At 37.4% G+C, this 16,269-nt stretch overlaps 1 protein-coding gene across 1 annotated transcript in view; it reads right to left on the bottom strand.

The window, feature by feature from the left end:
* The window catches only part of Cenpp (centromere protein P), a 174,696-nt gene that overhangs the window by 63,994 nt on the left and 94,433 nt on the right, over positions 1-16,269 (bottom strand). The window lies entirely within an intron of this gene.

The raw sequence follows: 16,269 nt of genomic DNA, 5'->3' as shown, positions 1-16,269 counted from the left end.
GTTATGCACATGAGTCCAGTGCCCTCAGAAGCTAGAAGAGGGTGCTGAATGCCATGGAGCTGGTCATAGGTGTTCTGAGCCAACTGATGTGAGTGCCGTGAACTAAGCTTGGGTCCACTGTAAGAGTAGTACCTGTTCTTAACTTCTTTTAAAAAATTCATTTATGTCTATTTTGTATGCTTTGGTGTTTTGCCTGCATGTATGCCTATGTGAGGGTGTCAGATATTGGGGTTATAGACAGTAACATGTGGGTTACAGAGCTGCCATGTGGGTTCTGGGAATTGAACCCAGGTTCCCTAGAAGAGCAGTCAGTGCTCTTAAGCGCTGAGTCATCTCTCCAGGTCCCTCCTCTTAACTTCTTTAACCACCTCTCCAGCCCCCAAAACACTATTCTAATGCTAACTTCTTGCTTTAGGTAATTTTTACATTGGTTATATGCACATTGGTAATGGTATGGGAACACAAAAATTCTACACTATAAACCTAAAATTATTTTTTAAAATAAAAAAGAAAGCCATTTTGAGACTGCTTCTATGTCTTCTTCAGCAAGATCAAAAGATTACAAAAAGTAATCTGGGTATGGTAGCACAATGCCTTTAATCCCAGTACTTGGGAGGCAGAGGCAGGAGGATCTCTGGGAAGTTGAGGCCAGCCTGTTCAACATAGTGAGTTCCAGGATATCCAGGGCTATGTAGAGAGACCCTGTCTTAAAAAAAAAGACAACTATAAAAAGTAGTAGCTTGCTTAAAAAAACAAAAAACAAAATAACAACTATAAGCTGAGTTAAATGTAAAAATAACTTATTTCTGAGAACAATCCTCCACTAGTTATAGTTAGCAACCATCTCTTTTGCCATATTTGCAAAAATGTACTTTTTATTAGTTTACAGAGCAAATTAGTATTTATTAAACACTGATTTGTAATGATTTCTTTGTATTAATGTAAATTTTATTTATTTATTGAGGTGGTGTCTTACTCTGTAGCTGTGGCTGGCCTGGAACTTGAAATATGGTGGGATTAAAGGCATGTGCAACAATGATGATCTTTGGTCTCTGTATTGATAAAAATTTCTATATGATACATAGAGAAACTGTTGATTTCTTTCATTAACTATCAATTTTGTGTTCTGGAAAAACACCAGTCTCATGACCTAAGTTCTAGCTTTGACCTCTGTTTTAGTTTCTATTGCTATGAAGAAACACCATGACTATAGCAACTCTTATAAAGGAAAACATTTAATTGAGGTGGCAGCGTACAGTTTCAGAGGTTTAGTCCATTATCACCGTGGCGGGGAACATGGTGGCATGCAGGCAGATATGGTACTAGCTACATGTTGATATGTGGGCAATAGGAATTGGACTGAGTATCACATTGAGGGAAACTTGAGCAAAAGAGACCTGAAAGCCCTCTCCCACAGTGACACACTTCCTCCAACAAGGCTATACCTTCCAGTAGCGGCATTCCCTTTAGGGGCCATTTTTTTTCAAACTATCACACTATGATAAAATAACTCAACAAAATCTAACTCGAATGGTTTATTTTGTTATACATTTTTGGCGTTGTTGCTGTTTTTGTTTTTCTTCCAGACAGGGTTTCTCTGTGTAGCTTTGGAACCTGTCCTGGCACTTGCTCTGTAGACCAGGCTGGCCTCAAACTTGCATAGATCCACATGCCTCGCCTCCTAAGTGCTGGCATTAAAGGCATGAGCCATCACTGCTGGGCTTGTTAAACAGTTGAAGGACACAGCCCATTATGGCAGGGAAGCCAAAGGATCACAAACACTGTGACTAAAATCAGGAACTAGAAGCAATGAATACTTGTGCTAAGGTCAAAAGGAACTCAAACTGAGTAAGATGAGCCAATGGAATTAGTATTTAATTACAACAATGATGTGTTATTAAACAATTTTTCTTATTCTCAAACTTAATTTCAAATGGTCTCATTCTGTAGCTCAGGCTGCCTTTGAACTCATCATGGTCCCTGTTTTACTTTCCAAATTCTGGGATTAGAGGTATGCATTACTTGTCAAGCTTGCCGTGACTTTCTTTAGCTGCATTATGATGCCATTTTAGAGACACAATGACAAACATAACTGAGACATTCTCTCCTTTCTGCTAGGACTATAAGTATTAAATCAACAGCTGTCAATCAGTTAAACAGGTGGAGCATACTAGCCAAGACTTCTTCAGCCAGGGTCTGAGAACTCCAGCCTTCAAGGAATGGTGTGTGCAGTGGCAAACACTTTCCTCAACTCTGTGAAGGTAGCAGAATCTTTCATAAAGCTAAAAATCAGAATGACAGTTGGAACTTGGCCCTGAATTTGGGAAGATTCATTTATTTCAACTATTTTTGTTTAGTCTTGAAATTTCATCATGTTCTGAATGAGATGTTTCAATTTCATAAAAATTGTGATAAATATCCTTACAACAAACATTCTTCTTGATATAATGTTGTAACAAACAGATGTTCAGTCTCGTCTCATAAATCTGTTGTAATCATTAACACATATGTGTACTCAGGAAGTCTTACACCAGTCATGGTTGGGAAAACATTAATGTTGTGTCTTGACTTTGCACATATGTACAATGAATGTTACCTGTATTCTTATTTTTGAGATCCATCTTATTATCCATGACTAGTTTTAAAAATATTAAGATATGATCTAGTGCAAAACATACAGTCTGGTGTTATGAAGGGATACATATGCCAGGAATCAGAGAAGGACCTAAAATACTAAGTTTCCAATATATCAGCAGATCACCGATGAGGAAGTGGGCATACCACTCCAACAAATGAAGCGGCCATTTGTCAGAGCAAAGGCTGAACCTTGAACCTGGCTTATAGTATAAGAAAGAGATGGGGGCACAGTAAAATCAGGAGCCATAGGGTTTGTGGGTGAATGTACAGGCCAGGATACATGCTTTGAGAGTCAGCTCACCCTCATCTCAAGGAACTGAGGAAGAAGCCAAGTTCACCATGGTTTCCATGACTTGAGCCTCTGTCTTTTGAAAGATAGATCCCAGGCACAGAAAAAACGCTACATAAAGTCTGACCCTTATGGAAGCTTCCTCCAATACTTCATGCTAGGTTCACATTAACATTCAGGTCAGATCTGGGTTTATTAGTTATGTCTAATTGACTACCCGGTATTTCTAGTGAGCTACTTCTAGATGTCTTTGTGTATGGGGATGTTGCATGACAGCTAGGTGGAGAAATATATTGTGCTTTTCCAAATAGACTGTAAAACTTAAGAGAAAATAAAAGAATTCTAGAACTGGAGTTACAGATTGTGAGCTGCCCCATGTGGGATACTGGGAATTTAACTTGTGTCCCTCTGAACAGTACACAACTTAACTGTTGAGCTAGTTTTCCAGCCCAAGTATATTCTTTAAACAATTATATCATGCTTTGACAACTGGAAATACTTAGTAATCGATATAGATGTTCTGCATCACAATCCTTCCAAAGCCATCATTTAAACATACCATGAATTACTATGTTCCCAAGCCGATGATTTAATCAACTACTCATATTCTGCTGTTTAAGGGAAACCTCAAAAGCATAAATAAAACCCTATATGATATCAGTTCTATCCTTTCCTCTTATTTATAGAAAGGGTAAAAGTTTCCTTAGAAAAGAATGTATAAACTGAGATGACTGAACTAATTCTTTGCTCATGGTTGCGAATCAGTTTCAATCGCCAATCAGCCTAAATTTAAAAAACGTATTAAAAAAACTCACTGAAAGAAATTTCTGGACCGCTCTAACCTGGTGCCAGATAATCATTAGATACCCATAAGCTCTAGATTCTGTGAAATACTGAGATTTATCTCCAGTACTTAAAAAATGATAGCCTAGAAACTGAAATTATTTACAGATCTAGTCTAAAACTTAGATCTATCTTCTACAAAATTGGGGAAATAATTGTTTAACACAGTGGATGAATGATTAAATGACATGATGTCATAAAGTGCTGAGCCTAGGGCTGACTTTTGAAAGGGAGTATCAATGTCTTATCCATAGACTTCAGCAAAAAGTTGCACAGGGAATTAAATGAATTGCTCAAGGTTGCCAGGTGTTTTGTGTAGTGGACATTACTATCTAAAGTAGCATTTCATTAGGTTAGGATAAACAGTGGAGAAAAAGAACAGGCCAAGGGTACTAGGGCAATGTTCAGCACAGTGCTCTGTACTGGGCCAGAGAGTAACACCTCAGACTTCTTGGCTGGCTGGGAAGGTTTGTATAGGGAACCTATCTAGCCATGCCAGGAGCTCAGCAAACTATGGCTCTCCTGAAGAGCATGTGGGAGAATCAATAACAAAGCTCAAGTGTGACCATCTTTTCACTGTGCCATAGCATGTTAAAATTCATGATCCAGAGCAGAACATCCCTGATCCAGCCTCCTGGCTAAGAAAGCATATTAGGTAAAAAATTGAAATTCAGAGTCTAAAGTACTGCTCATTCTAGATTTCAACAAACAAACAAACAAACAAACAACAACAACAAAAACACAGCAATCAGATGGCTCAGAGGTTAAGAGCATTTGTTGCTCTTGCAAAGGACTCAGGCTCAGTTCTCAGCACCCACACGATGGCTCACAACCATCTATAACTCTCGTTCTAGGAAATTGAATGCTCTCTTCTGATCTCTGTGGGCACTGGACATGGTATACTTATACACATACAGGAAAACAAAGCACTCATGCACATAAAAAAATAAATTAAAAAACAAACAAACAAACTGACCATGGATGGAGAAATGTCTCAGTGGAGGGACTCAAGTTCAGTTCATGGCACATGTAACTCCAGCTCCAAGGAATCTGACACCCTCTTCTGGCTGCCTCAGGCACTCAAATATACTGAGACATATACACAATAATCAAACGAACAAACAAACAAAAACTGATCAGGTTTGGTGTGGTGACATGCCTGTAAGCCCTGTACTCAGAAGGGTAAGGCAGGGCAATTATTCAAATTTGAGACCAGTCTGGGCTAAATTAAATTTGAGCTATAAGTATGGGTCACCATGGATACTTGTGATATTCAAAATGCAAAAAATCCTTTACATTATTACTTAAAACAGCCAACTAAATTAGAAATGGTATTTGATCACTAAGCCTGTCTAGTAGGTTGACTCTTCCCTTAGAATAACATCAGCTGAGTGCTTAATACAGTCTGTATGGAAAGCTCAGGCTCTTCTAGCATGCAGCAAAGCTGGGGGAGAGCATTCCATGACAAGTTTGTCCTTTCCTATCTCTGTAGTGATATCTTGTTTAAGTCAAACAAATAAAGCTTGCCTGGAGATCAGAGAGCAGAGCTAGCCACTAGTTAACCATAGAGGTTTGGAGGTCTGTACAGACAGGCAGGAAATGATATGGCTGTGTGGAGAGAGGAAGTGATAAGGTGGGAGAATACAGGAGTTTACTCTTTTCGGCTGGGAAGCTAGTGAGGTAACGTGGCTGTGCTTCTGCTTCTTCTTCTCTCTGATCCCGCAGCATTCCCCCCATCTCTGACTCCAGCCTCTTATTATTAAGACCTATTAGAACTCACGTCATACATCTCATTTCTGGACTCATAATCATTAGCTCCAACTGAACCTGATCCAACTGAACTAGATAGGGGTGAATATGATCAAGATATATTGTATGAAAATTTCAAAGAACTAATAAAAATTTCACAAACACAAACTTAAAGTTAATATTTATCTCCTGTACCCCCAAAAGACTTTCAGATAAAAGAAAGTCTACTGCAAACTGTAGTTTTGTGGAATGCATATTTGAGTTTATATGTAGGAAGCAAGTCCTTGGCACACTACTCACATGCTCTTGTTTCAGTGTGCTGACCGAGAACATCTGAAACGGAGAGCCCTGCTGGAATTCTGTCCATCACATGCTGTCATTCCCAAAGGGAACAAATGTTTTAATTTGGTAAGTATATCTTCATGATTATACAACAACAAAAAATAATAACATGACTACTTTTCTGTCAAGTTTTATTTCCTTTTAAATATATAAATGGACAGAGTATAAACTTACAAACTAGCTTATTTTTTCCTTTGCATAAAATGTGAAGAATGTGAACCCTACACCAGGGAAAGCAGAACTGTCTTAAAAATAACATGTGATTATACTAAATGAGTATTAGTTTGGAAAAGGAAAGGAATACATCATGTTATTAAAATGTTCTAGTTTGTTTCTAAGTAACAATCTCTGTGGTCAAATAAACTTACATCAAGCCATCAGTGGATATAAGCAAGTCTTTTTTTGTAAGCTGGGATCAACGGGAGATTCATTGTTTTGCATAAACTGGGATTTATATTCACAAGTACCAAATTTACACATGAACTATTGAAGACTAACCCAACTAGTATTCCAACACCCCAAAGAAAAAGATGCATTCTACATTGGAAGTCCACTGTAGGACATCCATAAGGGACTATGACTAAAGCTACTTTGCATATGTCAAAGTATTTATAAATGAGGCTGGGGAAATATCTCAGTCAGTAATCGGTCTACTATGCAAACATGGAAACCCCAGTACCTATCACAAAAAGCTACAGACAGTGGTGTGTGCTTGTAATCTCAGCACTGAGAATGTAGAACTACGGATGTTAACGTTCACACAAGTAAGAGGCTATCTTAAAACACAAGGTGACTGGGTAGTGGTGGCATACACCTTCAATCCCAGGAGGCAGGCTGATCTCTGTGAGTTCAAGGCCAGCCTGGTCTACAAAGCTACACAGAGAAACCCTATCTTGAAAACAACAAAACAAAACAAAAACACGACAAGGTAGATATCACCAGGGGAATGACACTTGAGGGTGATCTTGGGCCTGACAGGCATCCACATACATATGTACACACACTTGCATGTACCTGCATATCTATGTTTATGTGCATACACACACAAAAGAAGATTTATAAAACATCAGCACAAATCCTACATGGATTTAAGTATACAAGTTAAGAAACCATGTCTAGGACTGGAGAGATAGCTCAGTGGTTAAGAGGAGTATGACTGTTCTTGAATAGGACTCAATTCCCAGCATCCTTGTGGCAGCTCACAACCACCTATAATTCCAGTTCCAGGGATTTGGTCTCTGCAGGCTACAGACACACACATGATACACACACACACACACATGCACGCATGCACACACACACACACATGCATAGGTGAATAAAATCACTTTTATACATACAATAAAATAAATCTTAAGATTAAAAACAAAAGAAACCATGTCTAGGTTAACAGTTAAATTAACTTAAAATAATTTTACACCAATTATTTTACTACAATAACGATAAATCAAAGGTTACAATTAGGACAAACTGGTTCATCTTTTCCAAGAAATATTTAATTATTCTATTTATTAACATTTTCAGGGCCTCAGGAAAGTTAAAAATAATGCAGTTATATGTTCTCCATTACACATACCAACTAATACTTTGCCAATTTATTTCATCTGCTTCTGCTTCCACATCTGTGACTGTTCATCCATTGATTCACTCACTCACATGCAATCTATTATCTATCCATATATCTAATTACACATTTCTATCTATATATATATCCATTCACTCGCTAGTCAGTGATGAATCTGGACCGTTTGAACATATCCTATCATTCATGTCCAATACTTCAGTATTAAAAACAAGATTTCCTTACAACTGGGTCAATTATTAGCTTACATAATTCCAAAAAAAATTGCATGTTGGTTCAGTATTACCAAGCACACCATCCATATCCACCTCTCTGATGCCCCAATGGGTCCTACACAGCAGTACATGAGGTTTAAGAACTAACAGGTCTATTATTAGGCATGATTTCCCTACCTAATGGTGGGAATGGCATTTGGAAACCAGACCTGAAGGTTATCCGTGCTCACTGCTCTCAGGTCCTCTCAAATGAGCGAGCTGGGATATTTACTTAAAAGACAACTGTTTCTTCTACTGATTTCTCAAAGCAAAAACACATTTTAAGCCTGCAGCAGTTACTTTTCTGTTGTTGTGATAAAACAACATGACTTAGGTAACTCATAAAGGAAAATTTACTTTGGCTTCTGGTTCCAAAGGGATAAGAGTTCATCCTGTCTGGGACGCAGGGCAGCAAAAGTGAAGGAAATGGGAATGGCAGCTGGAGAGGGAAGCTGAGAAATCACATTCTCATTCAGCATGAATCAGAGAGCACACATGATGTGGGATGAAACTATAAACACTCAAAGCCTGCCCCAAGACTCTACCTACCAAAGGCTCCACAACCTCTCCATACACTGCCAATACTGTACCTAGCCTATGGGAGTTACTTCTCATTCAAACCACCACAGAGATATTTAATAGTATTTCACATCCATATACTGTAATAAGCTAGAAATATTGTATACACTTTTTATTTATAAATTTAATTAGATCATGCTAAATGACAATAAATGGCAATCCTCAAGCAAGGAAACAAGATTGGGCTCTGCCTCATAAGTTGTCACTGTAGCAGTGAACCCATGAAGGTCAGGCAAGTGGAGGAGAGAGATTACTATAAAGGCCAGAGAATTTTGCCAACCAAAACTTCAGGTTGGTTTTAATGAATAGCATTATTCAAGATATGCTAAAAATTTGGATCTAGCTGAAAGATTTCTTGATACTCTTTTTTAAAAAGTCATATGATCAGAGTGAATACTGCTTATACCTCATGTTCTATAGTTATAAATAAATTCCTGATCAATGTTCCTGGTCATCATAAGAAACATAACATATGGAAACAATCCACAAAATCCAAACCTTCACAGTTTTTGTAGGTATTTACTAAAGGCAAATTCCTAGGTTACTGACCAAACAAGGTAATATAAGCCTGTAATTATGGCACTTTAGAGGCTAAGGAGAATCACAAATCCTAGGCCAGTCTGAGCTACTTAGAGAGACCCTGTCTTAAGAGAAACAAACAAAACAAAATATTGTGGTATGCATATGTTCATCTTAGAATTCCATGTTCTTGGACATTCTTTTTTATTTTGTTTTGCTTTTGGGGGACAAGGTTGCTCTGTGTAGTCCTGGCTGTTCTCCAAGAGATGTGCCTGCTTCTGCCTCCCAGTGCTGGGATTAAAGACCTGCACTGCTATAGGCTCAGCATCCTTGGACATTATTAAGATCTATGTCATACACCCTTGCATCTTTCACTGAACTGTGAGGACCCCTGGCCCTGTCATGTCACCTTATTTTTTCCATAGTACTATAATCTTCTCCAATTTCCTAAGAAGGTGAAGGAGTCCTAGACACAAAAAATACAAAGTGCTGGCAGGCATTGTGTGTGCCCACAGTCCACCTATGTCACAGCTCCTACAGCACCTTTAGTTCTGCGAGACACTTTCTCAGTCCCTTCTTTATTTAATGTGTATTATAGACTTGGATCTCTGCAGTCCATACCTATACCAGAAGGACAAGGCATTGTCTTAGAAATCATATGTGAGCACACTATTAGTTACCTATTTTTATTTTTACAGTCACTGGCATATAAGCCAAAAAATTTTAATTTTAATTTTAAGCAGTCAGGTTTTCTGGTTACAAAGTAAAAAGAATATAATTTTTAGTTTAGTAATTTATCTCATTTGCAACATAATATAACCATAACTTCTACCAAAGGTATTGTTCTAATACAGCTAGTTCATCAATGTTTAGAGCGAAACACAATGGAGAGGTGGGGGAAAACTACAAACTTACAGAAAAGAAAAAGAATTAGGTTCTTCGTAGATGTGAGGGGTCTTATTCAAAGGTGATTTTCTCAGGACACAGGAGGAGATGCACAGATGCATTTATAACGTTGACTTGGGAAAAGAAGAACTCCTCAGTCCCACCTTGCTGTACCCCGAGAGAAGCTGAGATGCAGCAATTTCTACTTAATTAAAATGCATACATATGACTCTCAAACAATGATATCTAAAATTTTCATAATCGTTCTTCAAAAAGCAATTTACTGTTGAATATGTTAATCATGTGTAGCACATTCCTACAACACATACAGTCATGAGAATGAACTATTGATAACCACTGTGACCATGTTTAATGAAAAAAGGTAGACACATGAAGAATGAATAATGTGATTGTATGTGTATAAAGTTCAAGCATACACTATGATGCGGAAATATCTTCTTGCGGAAGATAAGAAGGAGTTCAGATTTCTTGATCAGGAATTAGAGTACATTGAGCTATACCATTATAATATATGTATCTCTTAAAGTTATAAATAATAAAAAAGAAAAATATATATTTCAATAAAATACTAAAATGCAAAACAAATTATTGTTCAAGACAAGTTGTCTTTCACTCATGACTTTTATGACTGTGCATTAAGGTAATTCAGGCAGATGCGGGCTGCTCTGGGCACAAGGATTAATAAAGTACAGTCCATAATTTCACCCTGTTCCCAATCCAAATTAACAGGAATACTTACAACTAAAAGTAAGTGAGTAACTGAGAATATGAGCAGTCTACTCTTAAGATGGTGTTGAGAGAGTAGCAGTAGCACCTGAGACACGATGAATCCAGTACTGGGAGTGCTGAGCTGCCTGTGACGTCAGACTTGAGGTTACAGGACTCTTATACATAAGTGTGGAGAGGATGAACACCCTACTCTAAGCTGCCTGACATGCGTGAGATAATTTTGTAGCTGGCTTGATTCTTTGCCAGTTCTCTGCACAGTGGGAACAACAGACACTCAGACTTTCTGACAGGAGAGACTAGATTTCTGCTAACCCACAAGACTTTCTGAACAGGCTATTTGCAAAGCTGCACACATCACCAGGTTGTCACACCTATATCAACCGAGTCTCCCCTAGAGTCAGAAACACATCCTCTCTGAAAGGACTGCTTAATGGATATGGGGCTGGGTAATTTCCAGGAGTGGAAAGGGGGAAGACTTTCAAGAATGGCATCTCTTTGAATGCCAGTGAGAAGAGAGCTGAGACTCGCAAAGGAAAGTGGTAGGAGTTACCTGGATATGCAGTTATCTATACCACAACAGACACAGGGCCAGGGAACAGTTTGCAGGGTCTGGTTTGCAGTTCCTTAAGATACCTATCACAGGGCTAAGAGCTGAAAAAAAAGTCTAGAGACATCTGCTTAACATAATAGTTCTAGTCATTATGAGAAAACAAAATAATGGCTACTTAGGTACAAGTAGTCTTTGGGTTCACACTTCAATAATGTGGGTGTTCTGATAAATGTTTTATTAGCCTATAAATGGTGAGTCATTTTCAAAACTAATTTATAGGTATTCTTTCATGTTAGAATTTCATAAAATATTCTTAAATCAGGTTATTTCTAGAGTGACTGACTACAGCTTCAATGGCCAGTTGCCACAAATTATTAAACTTTTTTTTTTTTTTTAACTTCCAAATCTTCCAGTAGACGTCTAGAGTTTAGCTAGAAGTTTTGGCTACGATACAAACAGTGATGGAAAACATATGAGCAGTAACAAGTTTTAATCTCGCTCTTCAGTACTAACATGGACTAATCTGTGGAAGCAGTTTATTTCAGTATCACCCAGGACGCAGCCACACCAGAAGCTGTGAGACAGGCTATGTTTTTCCTTTTCTTTTAAATGTAACATTTTATCTTCTTAAAGAATCAAGAGGATACTTACATTGTAGCTAAGTAGTAAAGGGTGTATAACTACTTGGAAGAAAACTTCTCTTTTCTGACAAGGTATGTTTATATGTCTCTATTATATGTACCAGAATACAGTTACTTTATTGTTAATACTAAGAAAGCATTAATGCTATTAATAAACATTTGTGAATTATGTGGTAAAATTTAAACCACAACTGTAGTTTCTTATAATAAGAAATATGAAAAACTCTGAATTTTGTAACTAAATTTACTTTTTGTTTATGATAAACTTATTTTAAATATTATGTGTTTTAAAAAAGTAAAAAACCTGTCACTAATGCTTTATCATAAATGTTAACATGACTGATTTGTAAAGGTAAATAGACATCTTACACAATCTTTTATGAGAACAGTATTACTTTAATAATTAATGTTAATGAAACTGAGCATATTAGGTATATTAAATGAAAGTCTTTTACTATGTAAACCTATGATACTGTTTTTTTAAATGTGAGAATTATTCAAATGTCATTTTTATTTACACCTTTGAAAACCCAAATTTTTCCTTGCTAAGTGTCTCATTGTACAATGAAATGGTACTGGATAATTATAACAGAAATCAACATAATTTCAAGAAAGAATATCTATAATACTTTAACCAGGGCTATATTCTATATGGAAAATTAGACTTCTTTTTATAAACCTTATACTGAGAATAACACAAAGATTTCCTTTGTCCTTTCACAAAGTACACTTCTTATTACATCTTATATTTAAAGAAATTAAAAAATGCTTTCAACACCTTTCTTTAAATAATCTAAACAGAACATAGTATTCTTTCACACTAATGTATTCAGAGGTGTGGTAGCCATGAAAACAGTGGCCACATGCTAGCAGGACTGAGTCACAAAGAACCTGAGGCTTCTGTGTGTCTTATCTATCCCTGTAAATACAGCATGCTTTATTATTTTATTTTCCTTGTAATCCGACCAAGAACCACTGTGTTAAGGAAGGAAAAAAGGAAGGAAGAAAAGTAAGAAGAAAGGGAGACAGCTGGAGTACAAGCCCCAGCTCATGTGAAAGCGCCCGAGCTGCTGTTTCTCGTTTAGGTTTTGGCAGGAAGCACTATAGTGTAGTAGTGGAAAGAATGGGAGCCATGCAGCCTCTTGTTACAAGTAACCACTACATTAAAATGAGTATCATGATACCTGACCCGGCCGATGCTTGAGACAAAACAGACTAACTTTACTGCAGAAATCTTAGAAAAGTGGAGATGTAGGAATGTTTTGTTTTTAAAACAGCAATCAGGGTGCTGAATATAGCTGATAAAGAGAAAAAAAGCTAATTTGTTAATTAGAATGCCATTTATATTTACGAGGTGAAATTAACTTAAAATGTTGCTTTAAAAAGTATTGGTGTCTATGAACAAATAGTGCTGTGAGTACGTTTCCCAATGCATGCTTGGAATTTTAAGATATTTGATAAGGCTATGCCTTGATGATACTTGCATGTAGTCTGTACTGTTTGTGAGATACATAGGACATGCTATGTCACATTTATATCCTATGTGAACTGGCATATTCAAGCCCAGTTGTCAGGTGGTCCTTTAAACATGGGATTGAAAAATACAGTGGCTCATTTACCTAATAAGCTAGTGAGAGGAAACGGCATTTCAAGTTTGCAGACAGTTAAGTGGCAGATGGGAAGCCTCTGTGTTTCTTTGCTACATTTCTAGTGTTACTATGAAGTTTGAGAGCCTGGTCAAATCTCACCTTGTCTGTTTCACAGGAAAGTTGGTTCACTGTCTAGGAGTCACTCTGAGAAATCAAAGTCTACTTGGAGCACAGTTGGGAGCTTTAGAAGAGAGGAAGTTGCCTCAGCTCAACTGCCTCCAGGGAGTTCTGGAAGCCCAAAGCTTAAACTTCCTCCTCTCAAAGTTCCTGGGAGTAATGTCTAGAGCTCTTTCTCAGCCCTAAATGGTTCTTATTTATTAGTAACAGTAGGAGCACTGGGATAGTATTCCCAAGAGTCTTCTTATTAAGACTAGAATTTGAGACCAAAACCCAAAGATTTTCATGATCAGAAACACTGGCAAAACTGGTCTAAATCAGGAGAATATTGTCTTCCTGAGAATGAGATGCAAATATTTTTAAAAGTTTTTAAAAATATCACAGTCTAAATGCTGCCAAAACTAATAAACTTTACTTTGAACTGTTTTAACAAGCTCAAAAAAAAAAAAAAAAACCATACCACTGTAGTGATATATTATTTAGATTTATTAAAGCTTGCCTGAGGATTGAGAAAGCAAAGTCAGCCACAAACCATAGAAGCCAGGCACACATCTTTAATCCCAGCAGCCAGAAGCTAGGAGGTAGTGGTACACAGCTTTAATCTTAGGAGTCAGGATAAGTGACAGATAGATCTCTGTGAGTTCAAGGCCAACCAGATCTACACAAGATTGATCCAGTTCTAAAGAGAAACAGTTCACACAAAGATGATCTCAGGATCTGGGGTCACATGCCTTTAATCCCATTATTATGTAATGGGAGGTATGTAAGATAGAAGCAAGGTCCAGTATCAGGTTTTCACATTGAGGATAGGCACATTCATTCTCCAGCCATGATGAAGAGAGGCAGCAGGATCAGCCCTTTTCAGCCCAAGGTAGTGGTAAGAGCTAGTAGCCTGCTACTTTGTTTTTCTGTTCTTCAGCTTGAAGTCTGAACCCCAATATCAGTCTCTGGATCTTTTATTTATCATGCAACATACCACTTTAAATAGGAAATAATAAAATAATGCTATTATTTCACATATTCTTTCTGGATAACAAGGCACTGCAGTGCTTCCTCTTATGCTCTGCAAATATTACCTAGCAGTGAACAGCTGTGCATATCAACCAACAGAGGTTTAGGCTCTTTCTCATGGATACCTCAAACCTACAGCAGAGACCCAGCAACACCAGAGGGCAATTCTTCAGGGTACCAAGGTTGGCCTCTGTTTTCTTTACAAGCAACTTAGAATCAAGAACATAAAAAGATATGTATTTTTTTTAATGGCTAATAGAAGATAGGATTAGCATAGAGAACCATTAGGAAAGTATTTCTGTGCTCAAAATAAGATTTTTTTTTTTTTAATAGCCATAGGTAAGTACCAGTTGTCAAAGATCTAAAGGTGGTATGTTTCCTAGGAGTACTTACACTGGCATTATTAATGTAGTATGATCCAGACTGTTCCGGAACCTCCTCCAAGAGGTAGTTTCATTGAGGTGGCAGGCTATGAACATACAGATCTATACCTCTCACCAGGAAATAGACAAACTGCCATTTAAAGAGCTGGTTGCTTCAACAAGTTACCAATGGCAAGGTTCCTCCCCTGTGACAGATAATACTGAAACTAGCAGGCAGATGTCTCGGTTCATACTTTCATCTACTTCATTTATGAAAAAGGCAAAGAGGCTGTCATGAAATGTTATCATTCTAAGAAGGAAATCAGAAGAGGAGGGACTCTGGTTGATGCTTAGTGAGCCCAAGGCAGGATGTGGAAGAGAAGCAAACCCATCAAAGTTCTGCTTCCTGGGTCTGTGCCTTGTGCTTTCTCTTTACTCCCTTTCATCTCTAAATCCAACTTTCCATACCCCATCCATTCTTTAGCTTAAATCTTCACTCAGCATTGAGGGAATTTCTTTTGAGCTCACTGAGGCAAGTAGGCTAAAGAAATCTCTGTCACCAGCATGTGGAACATACACAATGTGTCCAGCCCTCAACTCTGCTGCCAGGCCACATGGAAAATCAAGATGTGTTCTTGGCATTCACTCTGGCACTCTAACACACTCCTCTTGTTACAAATATTTAAAATTTTCCATAGTTTTTTTTTTTTTTTTAGTTCTATAGTTCAAATGCCTTAATGTTAAAATAGTTTCTGCCTATGTATGGGAGTTAAAGCCCAGGTAATTCAGTTTTTATACTAAAAGATTTAAACAAAAACAATCAGCCAGTTTAAACTCCAATTTTCATTTTCTATAAACTAGAAAATGGGCTAGGACCTTAAAACACTGTGACTTTCAAAACAATATCCTAGGTAGGTATTTTTTCTTTGTCTTCTAGGAGAGACCGACAAATGAGAACAACTTGTATGGAAAATTGTGCCACTTACACTGTCAGGAGAATGACAGAGAAGGGGTAGAAAAGGATAAGATATATATTAGGATTAAAGCAACGATTTTTGTTGTCAGACTGGTATTTCACACATTTTAACACCAGGCATAGTAACCCATGACTATAATCTCAGAACTCAACAGGAATGAGATCAGACTGGGTTATACAGAAAATCTGTCTCAACAACACAACAAACAAATAAGCACTACCAAAATGTTAAACATAACACAACAATAAAAAACTATGCGTGAAAAGAAAAGGTACCAGTCTATCCCATTTACATGGGATACATTTATATTCATTTCAATATTTTTCAAGGCTCTATTGGTTTCAAAAAGTAATGGAAGATTATTTAAGAGGGGGAGAAACACTCATGAATGTCACTAATTTAGAATACTGGTTTATTTATTTATTTAGAATGTGTGATGTAGGCTTGTGTATGTATGTGAAAGGTGTGTTCAGCCATGCAGGTGTGAATGGAGGCCAGAAATCCACACCAAGTGTTGCTTTTCCTCTCATTTT

Source organism: Phodopus roborovskii, unplaced genomic scaffold (assembly GCF_943737965.1).
Source record: "Phodopus roborovskii unplaced genomic scaffold, PHOROB, whole genome shotgun sequence".
In the NCBI taxonomy this organism is placed as follows: Eukaryota; Metazoa; Chordata; class Mammalia; order Rodentia; family Cricetidae; genus Phodopus; species Phodopus roborovskii.
Note: the sequence above shows the minus strand (reverse complement) of the source record. Positions and strands in the feature narration are given on the sequence as shown.